This window comes from Camellia sinensis, chromosome 12 (assembly GCF_055761805.1).
Source record: "Camellia sinensis isolate YWXY chromosome 12, ASM5576180v1, whole genome shotgun sequence".
NCBI classification, from domain to species: domain Eukaryota; kingdom Viridiplantae; phylum Streptophyta; class Magnoliopsida; order Ericales; family Theaceae; genus Camellia; species Camellia sinensis.
The window spans coordinates 85147075-85153074 of NC_138972.1; positions in this window are offsets into that span (position 1 = coordinate 85147075).

A 6000-nucleotide genomic window follows, 5' to 3' on the forward strand; every position below is an offset into this window, starting at 1 on the left:
CAAGAACAACTCAATTCTCTCACACTCTCTCTCTCTTAGTCGGTTGAGGGCTCAAGAATGGCTGAACAAATGTTTTGTTTGAATGTAATAAGGCTTCAATATGTGTTGCCTAAGTGGTCTACTAACATGGCATTATGGTAAATACTTGAACTTTTGTGCTTCAATGCTATTTAATCTAATTTAATCATACCGAATCACATTTCAAGTAAATATACCATAAAATTCCATAAATTCTAATTAGCACATAACGCTAATCAATTTCTGGTTCGGCCGCCGATAAGGCCTTCAATTTGCAGTTTAAAACATAAAATATGAACAGATAATATAACAGTCAAACAGATAGATATACATTTGAACTAATACAATCAATCAATCGATTCAGAATCTCAGTCAGTCAGTCAATTAACATGCTTAATCATAGATTAGCACTAATCAGTGTTATTATCAGTAAACAGTGGTGAGGGTTGTCACAGTCTCCCCTCCTTATAAAGAGTTTTGTCCTCTAAACTCAAATTACCTTCATTTTAGAAGAAAACAGGATTCAGTAGGAACAAGTCAAGATATCTTTTCATCATATCATCTTCCCTTTCCCAAGTGGCATACACGCCACCATGGTCTTGCCAGTCAACTTTTACTAACGGAATCTCTTTGTTCCTTAACTTCTTGATCCGTCGGTTTACAATCTGTATAGGTCGTTCTTCATAGGTGTAGTCATCATTTAGCACTACACAGGTAGGCTCAATCACATGGAAGGGATCCCGGAGGTATTCCCTCAACATAGAAATATGGAACACGTTATGCATATGCTCCATTTCAAGAGGAAGCGCTACTTGATACGCCACCGGATTGATTTTCTCAATAATCTCATACGGTCCGACATATCGCGGCGCTAACTTGTCTTTAACTCCAAAATGAGTCTGGCCTTTCATCGGTGTCACTTTTATAAACACATGATTACCTACTTCATACTCTCTGTCTCGCCTTCGAACATCCGTATAACTTTTCTGTCGGCTCTGTGCGGTTTTCAGTCTTTGTTGGATCAGTTTTACTTTTTCTGTAGTTTCATACACAATCTTGAGCCCAAGTAAAGGCCCATCTCCAACTTCTGCCCAGCAGATAAGAGATCGACATTTCCTACCATATAAAGCCTCGAAAAGTGCCATACCAATGCTTGAATGAAAACTGTCGTTGTAGGCGAATTTAGCCAACGGTAGATGACTTTCCCAATTTCCCTGGAAATCAAGAACACACATCTGCAGTAAATCCTCCAGAGTCTGGATGGTTCTTTCTGACTGACCATCTGTCTGAGGATAGTAGGCACTACTTAGTCTGAGTTCGGTACCCAATACAGTTTGCAGACTTTGCCAGAATCTTAATGTATACTTCGAGTCCCTATCAGAAATAATGGACACAGGCACTCCATGCAATCTCATAATTTCATCAATATAGAGTATAGCCAATCTGTCCGCATTATAAATTGTTTTGACAGGTAAGAAATGAGCAGATTTAGTCAGTCTATCAACAATAACCCAAATTGAATCCATATCTTTACTGGAGCGAGGTAAACCAACAATAAAATCCATAGTGATATGTTCCCATTTCTACTCCGGTATCGGTAAGGGTTGTAGTAAACCTACGGGTCATTGATGCTCGGCTTTAACTTGTTGGCAATGAATACATTTTGACACAAAATCAGTAATTTCTTTCTTCATTCCCGGCCACCAAAAATTCAGTTTCAAGTTTTGATACATTTTCGTATTTCCTGGATGGATAGACAATTTTGAATTGTGGCTCTCTTGCAGAATTCTCTTTTCAGTTCAGAATCATTGGGTACACATAATCTTCCCTGAAATTTTAACACATTACTTTCAAATTTGAAATCCGGTCTCGGTTTAGATTCCTGGTCTCGGTTTAGATTCCCGTTCTTCGATGATCTTCTTTAAGAAGTCATCCTGTTGTTGTTTCTCTTTAATCTCTTCAATCAGTGTCGGTTGAGCAAAAATAGCAGCTAAGGTTCCACCTTGTTCACGCAAAACAATCTTAATTTCAAGTCTTTCAAGGTCACATAGCAACTCTTTCTGTCCGGTGAGTAAACAGGCTAAATTTCCAATCGATTTCCGACTCAATGCATCGGCAACGGTGTTAGCTTTCCTTGGATGGTACAAAATTTGCAAATCATAATCTTTTATCAGTTCTAACCATCTTCGCTGCCTCATATTCAGTTTTTTCTGTGTGAAGAAGTACTTCAAACTCTTGTGGTCTGTGTATACCTCACATGTCGCCCCATAAAGGTTGTGATGCCAAATTTTTAGTGCAAACACCATTACAGCAAGTTCTAAGTCATGGGTCGGGTAGTTCTTTTCATGAGGTCTCAGTTGTCGGGAAGCATATGTAATAACTTTCCCATTCTGCATTAAAACACATCCCAAACCCTTATGAGAAGCATCACTAAATACAGTATAACCATCCGTACCTGAGGGTAAGGTGAGAATCGGTGCAGTCACTAGTCGGGTTTTTAACTCTTGAAAAGTCGATTCCCTCTGATCGGTCCAGTCAAATGATATCCCCTTCTGAATCAGCTATGTCAGTGATAGAGCAATTTTGGAGAAATCTTTGACAAACCTTTTGTAATACCCAGCTAAGCCTAGAAAACTTCGAACTTCGGTAACATTTGTCGGTCTAGGCCAGTTCACTACTGCTTCAATTTTCTGTGGATCAACTGAAATTCCATCTTTATTGATTACATGCCCCAAAAACATAACATTGCCAAGCCAAAAGTCACATTTAGTTAGTTTAGCATACAGTTTCTGTTCTCTTAGGGTCTGTAGGGCAATTCTCAAATGATGTTTATGTTCCTCCATGCTTTTGGAATAAATTAAAATGTCATCTATAAATACAACAATAAAGTCATTGAGGAATGGTTTAAAAATTCGGTTCATAAGGTCCATAAATACAGCAGGTGCATTGGTAACTCCGAAAGGCATAACTAAGAATTCATAATGTCCATACCTCGTTCGAAATGCAGTCTTTTCTATGTCCCCTGTCTTGACTTTCAACTGGTGGTATCCAGATCTAAGGTCAATTTTGGAGAACATTTGGGCACTCTGTAACTGGTCAAATAAATCATCAATACGAGGTAATGGGTATTTATTTTTCACTGTTACCTTGTTCAGTTCACGGTAGTCAATGTAGAGTCTCAGTGAGCCGTCTTTCTTTTTCACAAATAAGACTGGCGCGCCCCACGATGAAATACTGGGCCTGATGAACTTCTTGTCTAACAGTTCTTGCAGCTGAACTTTTAACTCTTTCAATTCAGTCGGTGCCATTCTGTAAGGAGCTTTCGATACTGGCTGTGTACTCAGAATCACATCAATGGTGAACTCAATTTCCCTATCAATCAAATCCCCTGGCAGATCATCTGGAAAAACATCTGGGAATTCTCTGACTATAGGAATACTGTTTACATCAGTTTTATCATCAGTAGGTACAGTCAATACAGAATATAGACACCCTTTACACCCATTTCTAATCAATTTAAAAGTTTTCATGGATGAAATCAGATATGGGGGAGATACTACTCCTACTCCGTTAAACACAAATTTAGGCAGTCCGGGTGGACGGAAAACATCTTGTTTTGTTACACAGTCTGTGGTAGCATGGTATTTTGTTAACTAGCCCATTCTCAATATCACATCAAAGTGATCAATATTCAGAGGCAGTAAATCAATATACAGATGAACATCCCCAACAATAATTTCACATGCAGGGTACATATAAGCACAAGTCATAGATCCCCCAACAGGTGAAGATACAGCTAACAGATAGTTCATGGGTTCCAATAGTCTATTCAATTTTCGCGAAAAAGCATGCGATACATATGAATGTGTAGACCCCGAATCAATCAAAACATACGCATTTTGAGCACAAATTGAGAGTATACCTGACACGACGGTCTCGGTATTTTGTACATCTCCTAGTACGAGTGCGAACACTCGGCCTTGCCTCATAGGCTCTTTTCCAGTTGCTTTAGGGTTGGATTTTGGTGGAGCAGTTGATGCTGCTGCACTTGGTGCAGCTTTGCTATTGCCTTGAAGAGCAGAAGGGCAATCTTTAACCATGTAGCCCACCTTGCCACACCTGTAACAAGCACCAGAGATTTTATAACATACTCCCTTATGGTTCTTACCACATTCGGGACAGGGCGGTATAGACCGGTTCCCTTGACTAGAACTAGTCGTTAACCCTGTATTCTGCTTTTTGTTCAATAAGTTGTTTCTGCCTTTCTTGAACTTAAAACCCCGTTTCTTATTGTGTCATTCAGTTGCCAGTGTGTCAGTCTGTTTCAGTGCTTCAATATTTGCTTCAGCCATGATGGCTCGGTCAAGAACATTTACATATTTCAGTAATTTCAGTACGTTGATCCTGTCCAGTATTTCTACATTGAGGCCACCTTCAAACTTCCTGGCCTTCTTGTAGTCAGTGTCCACCATGTGTGGTGCGTATCTAGCAAGTTTGGTAAACTTTGACTCATATTCTGCGACAGACATGGTGCCTTGTTTCAGTTGTTCAAACTCAGTCACTTTTCTGTCCCTGACACACTGTGGGAAGTATTTCTCGAAGAAGGCTCCCTTAAACTGAGCCCAATCCATAGTAGTATTGGTGTCACGGACCAACATCCACCACCTTCTAGCTTCTTCTTGTAAGGTGAAGGTAGCTAGCAACACTTTATATGCTTTAGAGCACGGAAACACTTCAAACAATTTTTCTGTTTCAAGAACCCAAGCATCAGTCTTTAAGGGTTCAAGGCCTCCCTGAAAGGATGACGGTTTCATCTTACTGAACTTCTGTGTCAGAGCTATTATGTCATCATTAACAGATGGCTTTGGTTGTACTGGAGGAGGTGTGGGCTATTGTTTCTGTTGTTGCAGCCTTAAGGCCCCAGTCAACATTTCCACTGTTCTCTCTAACCTTGCCATTTTGGCCTCAGATGATTTAGTTTCATCAGTAGTTCCTGCATTATCCATTTCACTATAGACAATTATAGAAATAATAAACATAGGCAGTTGCATACTTAAACACATTAGCACATTAGCACAGATATTCATGTCATGGTTACACACACTTTTCAATGCTCATGCAATGCCTTATTCACTTTTCTAGGACATCCTATAACTCGTTTGGACACGTGTGTGCGGTATAACTCGTGGTTTAGTATCGCTCTGATACCACTCTGTCACGACCCAAACCTGCCCCTATGGGTTTAGCACCGTAACCGGCCAGTAATCCGAGATTACCGAAGGCCTGCTTAACAGTAATACAGTAATATAGAGTACAGGGGCTGGCGGAAGCCAAAACAGTAATAAAAGATGTCCAACGAACTGTGACAGTCTGTATACAAAAAGACTTTTCATATATATATATATATATATAAGCAATCAGTACCAAAACAGTATGTACAATATATACAATCATTCAGGATAGAGACTTAATCCCTATTAGAACAGTACAGTACAACATCATTCAGTTTATATAGTAATTACAAAACAAATACAAAAGGGGAAAAACTAAAACACCCCAAGCAGCCTCAGCTTGAACAGTTCTGGAACCTCAAAGTCAGGCACAAAGGTTGGCTTGACAAAACAGGAGTTAAGCTTGACGCCCCTAGCAACGGTCAGGTGCCTGAACACCTACATATATATATGAGCAGTGAGCTAAAGCCCAGTGAATAACATATGCGTAAAGAGGTTAAGAATGAATGTCCTTTCAGTATTGAAAACAGTCATTTATCAGTATATCAGTCATTCAGTTTGTGGCTCAGAATTCATGCCATAACAGTCATTCAAAAACTATAATAGTCATATGTGGTACATCCAATAGCAAAACAGTACAACAGGTCTTAACAGACCGAGCAGTCAATGATGGCCATCAGTAATGGTTCCAAACATGGGAATCGACAGAGATCTCTGTAACAGTAGCAGTAACAGTTCAGTAACAGTATAT